Raw genomic sequence first — 13,021 nt, 5'->3', positions numbered from 1 at the left:
CAAGCGCAGCCGGTTCGACTGTTGCGGCCACTTTGGCCGGCGCCGCAGCGCAGGCACTCCCCAACAATCCACACAAAACACACGTGCCCAGGTGCCCTGCTAAACTGAGTGGCGTTTGAGCTAGCGCAGTGGCTAGCTGCATGGGAAATCACACAGATCCCGGTGCTCTAACAATGGGTGACTGAAACACCTTGGAGAGAGCCATCCATTCAACTTAAAAAAAAAAAAAAAGAAAGGTGCTCTGAGTCAGGGAGCCAGGCGAGCAGGCTCGGCGGGTTTCACCACCAGAGGGACAAACAAAATGGCAATTCGAAACGCTCCAGGTGGAGAGTTTCACCGCGAGCACAGCTGAACCCAGAACAGTGCAGCTCGGTGGGGGAGGGGCGTTTGCCATTACTGAGGATATCCGCCCCGACAGAGGTACACTCCCATTACTGATGCAGCCTGCCATTGCCGAGGCAACATGCCATAACAGAGAGACTCTGCTGCAGGGCAGAGCTGGTGGCATCAGGGCCCACACCACATCAGCAGGGTGGAGCCTCAGCAGGCAAATAGTGAACAGACTGCCTCCTAGCTAGGAAGGATAGTGCCATGGACACTCATAAAGAAAGCCCAAACCCCCTGAGACAGAGCATTTGAGGAAAAAAAGGGGTTCTAAGAGTTGTGCTGCAGCAGAATTAAACGCACCTGCCTAACAGCCCTGAATGAAGAATGGAGCTCACAGCTCAGTACTTGAGCTCCTATAAAGTACAGACTGTCTCCTCAAGCAGCTCCCTGACCGTTGTATATCCAGAGTCACCTCAAAAAGGACTGATCAGACTGACATTAGGTGGGCACCATTCTGGGACAAAGATAGCAGAAAAAGAAACTGGTAGCATCCCTCACCGTTCTGCAGTGGCTACAGATGTACCCCAGACAAGCAGGGCCTGGAGTGGACCTCAGCAGTCATACAGCAGAGGGCTAGACTGGTAGAAGGAAAACCAAGTAACAGAAATACCTAATCATCAACAATCTGGGTGTCCACTCAGAGACCCAATCGAAAAGTCATCAACTACTCAGACGACAGGTGGATAAATCCACAAAGATGGGAAGAAACCAGTGCAAAAAGGAGGAAAACACCCGAAACCAGAACACCTCACCTCCTAGAAAAGACCAAAACTCCTCACCAGCAAGGGAACAAAGCTGGACGGAGAATGACTGTGACGAAATGACGGAATTAGACTTCAGAAGGTGGGTAATGAGAAACTTCTGTGAGCTAAAAGAGCATGTTCTAAATCAATGCAAAGAAACTAAGAACCTTGAAAAAATATTTGAAAAAAGATTCGAGGAAATGATAACAAGAATGGATAACTTAGAGAGGAATATGAATGAATTAAAGGAGCTAAAAAAACAATATGAGAAACTCGCGAAGGATGCACAAGTTTCAACAGCCGAATTGACCAAGCAGAAGAAAGAATATCAGAAGTTGAAGATCAACTCAATGAAATAAAATGAGAAACCAAGATCAGAGAAAAAAGTGCAAAAAGGAATGAACAAAGTCTCCAAAAAATGTGGGACTATGTGAAGAGACCTAACCTACGTTTGATAGGTGTACCAGAATGTTACGAAGAGAATGAATCCAAGCTGGAAAATACTCTTCAGGATATTATCCTGAAATAATATCCTGAAAAATTTCCCCCACCTAGCAAGGCAGGCCAACTCTCAAATTAAGGAAATACAGAGAACACCACAAAAATATTTCACAAGAAGAGATACCCAAAGGCATAATTGTCAGATTCAACAGGGTTGAAATAAAGGAGAAAATACTAAGGGCATCCAGAGAGAAAGGTCGGGTCACCCACAAAGGGAAGGCCATCAGGTTCACAGCAGATCTCTCGGCAGAAACTCTACAAGCCAGAAGAGAGTGGGGGCCAATATTCAACATCCTTACAGAAAAGAACTTTCAACCCAGAATTTTATATCCAGCCAAACTGAGCTTCGTAAGTGAAGGAAAAATAAAATCCTTTGTGAACAAGCAAGTACTCAGAGATTTTTGTCACCACCAGGCCTGCTTTACAAGAACTCCTAAAAGAGGCACTACACATAGAAAGGAACAACCAGTACCAGCCATTCCAAAATCACACTAAATGCTAAAGAGCATCAACACAATGAAGAATCTACATCAACTAACGGGCAAAATAGCCAGCTAGCATCAAAATGGCAGTATCAAATTCACACATAATAATATTAACCCTAAATGTAAATGGACTAAATGCACCAATCAAAAGACACAGACTGGCAAACTGGATAAAAAAACAAAACCCATCAGTGTGCTGTATCCAGGAAACCCATTTCACATGCAAGGATACACAAAGGCTCAAAATAAAGGGATGGAGGAAGATTTACCAAGCAAATGGAGAGCAAAAAAAAGCAGGAGTTGCAATTCTCATCTCTGATAAAATAGACTTTAAAGCAACAAAGATCAAAAAAGACAAAGAAGGACATTACGTAATGTTAAAAGGATCTACACAACAAGAAGAGCTAACAATCCTAAACATATATGGACCCAATACAGGAGCAACCAGATACATAAGGCAAGTTCTTAACAACTTACAAAGAGACTTAGATTCCCACACAATAATAGTGAGAGATTTTAACACTCCACTGTCAATATTAGACAGATCAACCAGACAGAAAATCAACAAGGATATCCAGGGCTTGAACTCAGACCTGGAGCAAGCAAACCTGATAGACATTTACAGAACTGTCCACCCCAAATCCACAGAATATACATTCTTCTCAGCACCACCTCACACCTACTCTAAAACTGACCACATAATTGGAAGTAAAGCACTGCTCAGCAAATGCAAAACAACTGAAATCATAACAAACAGTCTCTCAGACCATAGTGCAATCAAGTTAGAACTCAGAATTCAGAAACCAACCCAGAACCACACAGCTTCATGGAAACAGAACAACTGGCTCTTGAATGTTGACTGGATAAACAATGAAATGAAGGCAGAAATAAACAAGTTCTTCGAAACCAATGAGAACGAAGATGTAACATGCCGGAATCTCTGCGACACATTTAAAGCAGTCTCTAGAGGAAAATATATAGCAATAAGTGGCCATATGAGGAGAACAGAGAGATAAAAATTGACACCCTATCGTCAAAATTGAAAGAGCTAGAGGAACAAGATTAACAAAACTCAAAACCTAGCAGAAGACAAGAAATAACTAAGATCAGAGCTGAGCTGAAGGAGATAGAGACACGAAAAACCCTTCAAAAAATCAATAAATCCAAGAGCTGGTTTTTTGAAAAGATCAACAAAACAGACAGACCACTAGCCAGATTGATTAAAAAGAAAAGAGAGAACAACCAAATAGATGCAATAAAAAATGATAAAGGGGAAATCACCACAGATTCCACAGAAATTCAAACCATCATCAGAGAATATTACAAACAACTCTATGCACATAAACTAGTAAACCTGGAAGAAATGGATAAATTCCTGGACTCCTGTGTCCTCCCAAGCCTAAACCAGGAGGAAGCTGAAACTATGAATAGACAAATAACAAGGGCAGAAGTCGAGGCAGAAATTAAGAGCCTACCACACAAAAAAAGCCCAGGTCCAGATGGGTTCACAAATGAATTCTACCAGACACACAAAGAGGAGCTGGTACCATTCCTTCTAAAACTATTCCAAATAATCCAAAAAGAGGGTATCCTTCCCAAATCATTTTATGAGACCAATATCATCCTGATACCAAAACCCGGCAGAGACCCAACAATAAAAGAAAACTTCAGGCCAACATCCATGATGAACATAGATGCAAAAGTCTTCAATAAAATATTGGCAAGCCGATTGCAACAGCAAATCAAAAAACTTATCCATCATGATCAAGTAGGATTCATCCCGGGGATGCAAGGCTGGTTCAACATACGCAAGTCTATAAACGTAATTCACCACATAAACAGAACCAAAAACAAAAACCACATGATTATCTCAATTGACGCAGAGAAGGCATTCGACAAAATTCAACAGCCCTTTATGCTAAAACCCCTCAATAAACTCGGTATCCATGGAACGTATCTCAAAGTAATAAAGGCTATTTACGACAAACCAACAGCCAATATCATACTGAATGGGCAAAAACTGGAAGCATTCCCTTTGAAATCCGGCACTAGACAAGGATGCCCTCTTTCACCACTCCTATTCAATATATTACTGGAAGTTGTAGCCAGAGCAATCAGGCAGGAAAAAGAAATAAAGGGTATTCAAATAGGAAAGGTGGAAGCCAAATTTTCTCTATTTGCAGACGACATGATAGCATACCTAGAAGACCACATCGCCTCAGCCCAAAAACTCCTGAAACTGATAAGCAACTTCAGCAAAGTCTCAGGATATAAAATCAATGTGCAAAAATCACAAGCATTCCTCTACACCAATAACAGACTTAAAGAAAGCCAAATCAAGAACGAACTGCCATTCACAATTGCTACAAAAAGAGTAAAATACCTAGGAATAAAACTCACAAGGAACGTAAGGGACCTCTTCAAGGAAAACTACAAACCACTGCTCAACGAAATAAGAGAGGACACAAACAGATGGAGAAACATTCCATGTTCATGGTTAGGAAAAATTTATATCGTGAAAATGGCTATACTGCCCAAAGTAATTTAGAGAATCAATGCTATCCCCATCAAGCTACCATTGACTTTCTTCACAGAACTGGAAAAAAACACCATGAACTTCATATGGAAACAAAAGAGAGCCCGCATGGCCAAGTCGATTCTAAGCAAAAAGAACACAGCTGGGGGCATCACACTACCGGATTTCAAACTATACTACAAGGCTACAGTAATCAAACAGCATGGTACTGGTACCAAAACAGAGATATAGACCAATGGAACAAAACAGAGGCATCAGAGGCAACACAACATATCTACAACCATACAAGCTTTGATAAACCTGACAAAAACAAGCAATGGGGAAAAGATTCCCTGTTTAATAAATGGTGTTGGGAAAACTGGCTAGCCATGTGCAGAAAGCAGAAACTGGACCCCTTCCTGACACCTTACACTAAAATTAACTCCAGATGGATTAAAGACTTAAACATAAGACCGGGCACCATAAAAACTCTAGAAGAAAATCTAGGCAAAACCATCCAGGACATAGGAGTAGGCAAGGACTTCATGAACAAAACACCAAAAGCATTGGCAACAAAAGCCAAAATAGACAAATGGGACCTAATCAAACTCCACAGCTTCTGCAAGGCAAAAGAAACAGTCACTAGAACGAATCGGCAACCAACAGAATGGGAAAAAATTTTTGCAGTTTAGCCATCTGACAAAGGGCTGATATCCAGAATTTACAAAGAACTCAAACAGATTTACAGGAAAAAAACAAACAAGCTCATTTAAAAATAGGCAAAGGATATGAACAGACACTTTACAAAAGAAGACATATATGAGGCCAACAATCATATGAAAAAATACTCATCATCACTTGTCATCAGAGAGATGCAAATCAAAACCACATTGAGATATCATCTCATGCCAGTTAGAATGGTGATCATTAAAAAATCTGGAGACAACAGATGCTGGAGAGGATGTGGAGAAAAAGGAACTCTTTTACACTGTTGGTGGGAGTGTAAATTAGTCCAACCATTGTGGAAGACAGTGTGGCGATTCCTCAAGGCCTTAGATATAGAAACTCCATTTGAGCCAGCAATCCCATTACTGGGTATATATCCAAAGGACTATAAATCGTTCTACTATAAGGACACATGCACACGAATGTTCATTGCAGCACTCTTTACAATAGCAAAGACCTGGAACCAACCCAAATGCCCATCGATGATAGACTGGATTGGGAAAATGTGGCACATATACACCATGGAATATTACGCAGCAATTATAAATGATGAGTTTGTGTCGTTTGTAGGGACGTGGATGAATCTGGAGAACATCATTCTCAGCAAACTGACACAAGAACAGAAAATTAAATACCACATATTCTCACTCATAGGAGGGTGATGAACAATGAGAACACATGGACACAGGGAGGGGAGTACTAAACACTGGGGTCTATTGGGGGAAAATGGGAGGGCCAGCTGGGGGGGAGCTGGGGAGGGATAGCCTGGGGAAAAATGACAAATGTGGGTGAAGGGGAGAAAGGAAGCAAAACACACTGCCATGTGTGTACCTATGCACCTGTCTTGCACGTTCTGCACATGTACCCCAAAACCTAAAATGCAATAAAAAAATAAATAAATAAATGAAAATATCAGAAAGATTATAAATTGAAAGAGAAAAGAAAATTAGCATTCACTACTGCAGAGATGATACAAATTCTAGAATTATTTGACAGAGGTTTAAAAATAGCCATATAGAAATGCTTCAGTGAGGAATTACAAACGTGCTTGGAACCAATGAAAATGAGAAGGTCTCAATAGGAAAACTATAAATACAAAGAAGAAGAAATTGGATGTTTTTAAACTCAAAAATATAATAACTGAAATTTAAAAACTCAATGAATGGACTCAACAGCAATTGAAGAAGACAGATGAGTCTATGGGCCCTAAAGATAGCTAGATTACTAGATATTACCCAAGCTGAAAAATAGAGATAAAATAGACTATCTGCACTGGTTGAGGTGGGGAGTCCAGAGCCTCAGAAAAATGTACAACCATAGTAAAGAAAAAAATCTAACATTTTTGTCACGAAGTCCCAGAAGAGAAACAATAGTTGACACTATTAGACTTTAATGAGTTATAAATGTGGTAATATCTAAAGCAACTACTAAAAAATTACAAAGCTATATACTCGAAAACACTACAGATAAACCAAAATGGAATTCTAAAAAGGTTCAAGTGGTCCACAGGAAGGCAGGAGAAAAGAAAACGGAACAAACAGAAAACAGAACATAAAACAGCAGACTTAAGCTTTTCTATATCAACAAATGCATAAGATGTAAATGCTCTAAATACACAAACTAAAAGAAGTTGGTGACTGAATAAAAATACAATCCAACTCTTTTTAGGAAATACACAAAAATAAAAATATAAAAAATTGAAAACAAAACAACATTAGTGGTTGTGAATGAGTGATGGGTTTGATATGACTACAAAGAGGAAGCAGGTTGTTGGTGATGGAATAGTTCTATATCTTGATTGAGGTTACATGAATATCACGAGTACTATGAAAAAATGGCATAGAATCATACATTTATGTTGTGCCATGGTGAATTTCCTAGTTTTGATATAGTGGTATAATTACATAAGATGTAACCATTGGGAAACCTGGATGAAGGGTGTATGAGTCCTCTCTGTAATATTTTGAAACTTCCTATGAATCTTAAAGTGGAAAATTCATATATGAATTTTCTTTTCTTATCTGAGAAACAGAATGACTGAATGAATGAATAGTGGATGTGTGAATGTATATAGATGGATGAATGGATGGATGGATGGATGGATGGATGGATAGATTGATGAGAAGCATTTAGTTCTTAATTTTCTGGTTTTTAAAATTACAGGTTCGGAACATTCAGTTTTCATTTGATATATGTTCTACTTGGATTTCACAGCAACTACAGTTATCAAAATATTTGGTGGAGAATTACTCAAAAATACAAAGAGGATTGTATCAGCCTCTGGCTAAATGCTCTAAGGGAACTTGCAGAATGAGATGCATAAAAAGCATATAAAACACATTTGAAACTAGCACAAGTATAAAAAACAGAGAGGTTGAAAACCAACCTATCTGATCACTGGCTTATCTGTACATGAAGATTTACCAAAGAGATTGAGATACTGATGACATCTAAAACACACTCACATCAAAAGAATCTTTTCGAAATGTGGCTCTAAGGTGAGGCTTCTTCTTTTCTTCTTTTTTTCTTCACGGATCCACTGAAGGCCAGATTAGATTATCGTTTTTGCCACCTACACAAACTTGGCCACATGTAAGAACAGCAGCCTCAGCTCAAATGTCTCACCTTAGGAAAGGTAGTAAATTTTTCCCTGAGAAGCACCATGTCCTCTTCAATCTTGCCACTATGGATTTGATATATAACCTCTCTCAAGGTGCCAGCCACATGGCCAGTCCCCTTAGTTCACACATATATGCCCCTAGTAAACAAGAGAGTATATTGTCTCTGTCCCCAGTACCACCTCCCCAATGCATCAAGGAAAGAGGTAAGTTCAAGGTCATGTGTTCACAACCATATGGAAGCCTCCACATTTTTTCCAAGTAAGACTCAAACTCTGTTTCCAGTTGGTGATTTTTTTAAAAAAATACAATGGGTTCTTCAATATGATCAGTCACATCAGTGCTCAGGGCTGGAGTCATATATAATGGACAGTATGGAAAGGAGAAGCAAAGCAATTAGTATTGCTAACCACCGCTGTAATGATTATTATTGACAAGAAGGAAAGACCTAGTGATGCCTGCAACTTCCATGAAAGTTAGCCGTACCCAGACTAACCAGTGCAAACTTCAAAAAATTATTGTTGTTTATCAAGGACATGTCATACTTGGGAATATATCTGTGCCATGGAAAGAGATATGGCATCTTTAAATTACGGGTAACGTAGATAAAGGGCTGGAGCTCTGCCAAGGTAAAAGTTGTAAAACTGGATTGATTTTTGCTACAGCTTGCTAAGGGCTCCCCAGAGCCGGGATGCAATGTTCAAATATAATAATTGATAGCCTGAAAAAATATTTCTGATAAGTGTGCAGAGGTAACGCAGAGCCCTGCCTGAGATGAAGTGAGCCTTTGTGCTTCAGCAAACCCTTCGACTAAAGTGACCCAGATCCCGGCGCTGCTGCCGTTGCCTTCTCTGATTAGAGCCGCACAGCTTCCTGCTCCCTTCTTCTTTCCTCCCCACTTCCACTCCTCCTGGCTTCCACCTCCTCCTGCCTGCACTGCTGCATCCCCCAGCTGCAGAGAAAATGGTCTTGGCCTTCAAATGGGGGCATTTGTTAAATGCTGTTGTGGAGAAGTAATTATCCAACCATCAGACCTGTATGTGTGGGGGGAAATCGCATTCGTTAATATCACCTTGGTAATCCCAGGGGGCAGAGGGGTTCACGTTAATCTGACCCCTTTTCAGTCTTGCCTTGGTGAGCTGACCACCCCAAGCTGTGAGTGTGTATGTCTAAATTGCCTGGGATTCAATTGAACACATTAAAATTTAAAAAGGATTTAACTGAAATTTTTCAATAGCTTCTGAGAGGGGGGATAATTTATTAGCTCGGAGTAAATTAAAATCTCAAGCAGGGGTAAAGACTCCGAAGATTGCTTTAATACATTTTATATGCTTTCAAAAGAAATGTTCTTTTAAATGGTCCAAAAATCAGCTAATTTTGTCCTATTTAGCAAATTACCTCCTAAGGCCACAATGTTGAAAAACTTAACAATTATTTTTTTTAAAGCAAAAAATAGAGGGGGAGTGAAAAAAAATCATACACCTTCCATAGGAAACAACCAAACCTTAAATTGCTGTGTCTTTTATATGTCACAGTTAGGATTTTTTTTTTACCTTTCTTAATTCAAAAGTCAGTGAAACATTTGTGTTACCTTCTGCCAGGCCACACGGGGACCTTTTTTCCACATGGTGATTGCAGGTGGGAGGAGGGTGGAAGGTTAATGGAGGGGCATTGGAAGGCTAAGTCTCATGCGCCATGGTGATAATTTATACCTTTATTTCAGGCCACATTCACCTGTGGAGCAGTGAGGCCGTGGAGGTGAGTCGAACTTGTTGCCCTGTTCAGCCCAGAGGCTGTCCCTATCCTGACAAGAGATTTCTTGCTTTGAATTATCTGTGTAATAAAATAGTCCTTCCTAGCTTCAACTGACATTCTGAGGCTGAGAGAGGAAGATTCATTTTTTCCCCATCTAATTCTTTTTTTTCACTTTTTTTTTCTGATGATGAAAAATATTTTTTTTGGTTTGCATTTTGGAGGATTTTCTTAATATACTGCACACAGCCTCTGGCTTGTGGTCCATTCGGGGCTGTCTCTCCTGGGACTGGAATGACTAGGCAGTGAAAGAGACTTCCCTTTTCCAAGGAGTGCCTCTATTTTAGAATTCAGGATGGAGCATGCTGGCAACCTTTTGGGGGCACTTAAGATATGAATCAGTTGGAAGGCATAGCTATGATCCTTTTAGAGCCCTTAGTGCCAAACTGTATCCTGTGATTCATGTGTGTATTCATCTGATTAAAGACAAGACAGGTGATAAAGAGAAAATAAAAGAAAATGAAGAAGAAATAAAAGAAATGTGAACTAGTCTGAGAAGCTTGTTCCTGTTCGTTGTAATCAAAAATTAATTCTTTAAGTGCCACACCTGTATTCTGGGTACCCCTAAGACACAGCTCTGGAGAGCAGGCAATAAAAATAGGATGTCTCCTACACAGCTGGGATTTCCAGTTTCTTATTGCCCGGTCTAAAAAGTACCTGTTTCTATCCAGGGCTCATCAAAAGATAAAAAGTAACCCAAACCTCAGGATTTTGGACTAACGTGAGGCCTGAAAGTATCACTCAATGGAAACAAGTAGAAATGATTTTTAGGGTTGGTTAACTCATTCACAAATTTGCATGTGGGACAAAAGAGTTGTAAGATATGAGCTACATGAGGGAAGAAAAAATCAGATGAATTTCAAGCTTAACAAACTCTTTTTAATGTTTTTGTCAACCCAGATGGTGAGAAGCCTTGTTTGTGAAAATTATCCAATTATCCTTAAATGTCAGGAATTTACTTAGAAAAAATGGTGGCCAACCTCAGTTCTCTTCATCATCATTTCTTGATTTTCTAGTTCATTAATATCTGCTATCTTTTCATTTTGTTCCTTCTATGTCTTTGGACTTCTTTTCTAGGTTTTCCTAATTTATTATGTTGAACATTTAGCTCATTAATTTTTTATTGTAATTACTGGTTTATTTGGATATTTTATACTATGTTATTTTATTTTTCAGTTTTCAAAGACTTTGCTTACTTTTTCTTTTTTCAATTTTATTAGTTTGACAGCATTTCGTTATGTGTATCCTTTCACTCCCTTCTTGGAATGGAACATGATTTAACGTGATACAAGCATTTTATTTTGATTTTTCTAAAAGTTGCACTCTAGCTAGATTTAGTGAAGGAAGTATATAGCTTTCTGGCCCCTTACATGCATGGTCCTCCTCTAAGCCACAGCAATGTGGCTCAGACATTTTTGTAAAATTTCAAAAATTTAAAATAGTTTTTTATTCTTTTCTTAAGAGAAAATAATGTAAGTTCCACAGATTATATAAGCTTTAGGTCCCAGAAAACCTGGTTCTGCAATACCCTTATTAGTAGTAGTAGTAGCAGTATTTTTGAGATGGAGTCTCACTCTGTTGCCCAGGTTAGAGTGCAGTGGTTTGATATCAGCTCACTGCAACCTCCACCTCCTGAGTTCAACTGATTCTCCTGCCTCAGACTCCTGAGTAGCTGGAATTACAGGCACCCGCCACCATGCCTAGCTAATTTTTTTGGTAGTTTTAGTAGAGGTGGGGTTTTGCCGTGTTGGCCACACTGATCTTGAATTTCTGGTCTCAGATAATCCTGCCTTGGCCCCCTAAAGTTCTGGAACTGGGATTACAGGCATGAGGCACCATGCCTGGCCAATACCCTTATACTTTAATAAGCACTTTTGACGTGACAGAGTCTAACTTACCAACATTTCTTTTTTTTTTTTTAAATTTTTAATTGCATTTTAGGTTCTGGGGTACATGTGCAGAACATGCAAGACAGTTGCATAGGTACACACATGGCAGTGTGCTTTGCTTCCTTTCTCCCCTTCGCCCACATTTGGCATTTCTCCCCAGGCTATCCCTCCCCAGCTCCACCTCCTGCTGGCCCTCCCCTTTCCCCCCTAATAGTCCCAGTGTTTAGTACTCCCCTCCCTGTGTCCATGTGTTTTCATTTTTCATCACCCGACTATGAGTGAGAATATGTGGTATTTAATTTTCTGTTCTTGTGTCAGTTTGCTGAGAATGATGTTCTCCAGATTCATCCATGTCCCTACAAATGACACAAACTCATCATTTATAATTGCTGCATAATATTCCATGGTGTATATGTGCCACATTTTCCCAATCCAGTCTATCATCAATGGGCATTTGGGTTGGTTCCAGGTCTTTGCTATTGTAAACAGTGCTGCAATGAACATTCGTGTACATGTGTCCTTATAGTAGAACGATTTATAGTCCTTTGGATATATACCCAGTAATGGGATTGCTGGCTCAAATGGAGTTTCTATATCTAAGGCCTTGAGGAATCGCCACACTGTCTTCCACAATGGTTGAACTAATTTACACTCCCACCAACAGTTAAAAGAGTTCCTTATTCTCCACATCCTCTCCAGCATCTGCTGTCTCCAGATTTTTTAATGATCACCATCCTAACGGGCGTGAGATGGTATCTCAATGTGGTTTTGATTTGCATCTCTCTGATGACCAGTGATGATGAGCATTTTTTCATATGATTGTTGGCCTCATATATGTCTTCTTTTGTAAAGTGTCTGTTCATATCCTTTACCCAATTTTGAATGGGCTTGTTTTTTTCCTGTAAATCTGTTTGAGTTCTTTGTAAATTCTGGATATCAGCCCTTTGTCAGATGGCTAAACTGCAAAAATTTTTTCCCATTCTGTTGGTTGCCGATTCTTTCTAGTGACTGTTTCTTTTGCCTTGCAGAAGCTGTGGAGTTTGACTAGGTCCCATTTGTCTATTTTGGCTTTTGTTGCCAATGCTTTTGGTGTTTTGTTCATGAAGTCCTTGCCTACTCCTATGTCCTGGATGCTTTTGCCAAGATTTTCTTCTAGAGTTTTTATGGTGCCAGGTCTTATGTTTAAGTCTTTAATCCATCTGGAGTAAATTTTAGTGTAAGATGTCAGGAAGGGGTCCAGTTTCTGCTTTCTGCACATGGCTAGCCAGTTTTCCCAACACCATTTGTTAAACATGGAATCCTTTCCCCATTGCTTGTTTTTGTCAGGTTTATCAAAGGTTGTATG

This window comes from Callithrix jacchus, chromosome 14 (genome assembly GCF_049354715.1).
Source record: "Callithrix jacchus isolate 240 chromosome 14, calJac240_pri, whole genome shotgun sequence".
NCBI classification, from domain to species: Eukaryota; Metazoa; Chordata; class Mammalia; order Primates; family Cebidae; genus Callithrix; species Callithrix jacchus.
The sequence above is the reverse complement of the archived record's forward strand: the minus strand, read 5'-3'. Positions refer to the sequence as shown.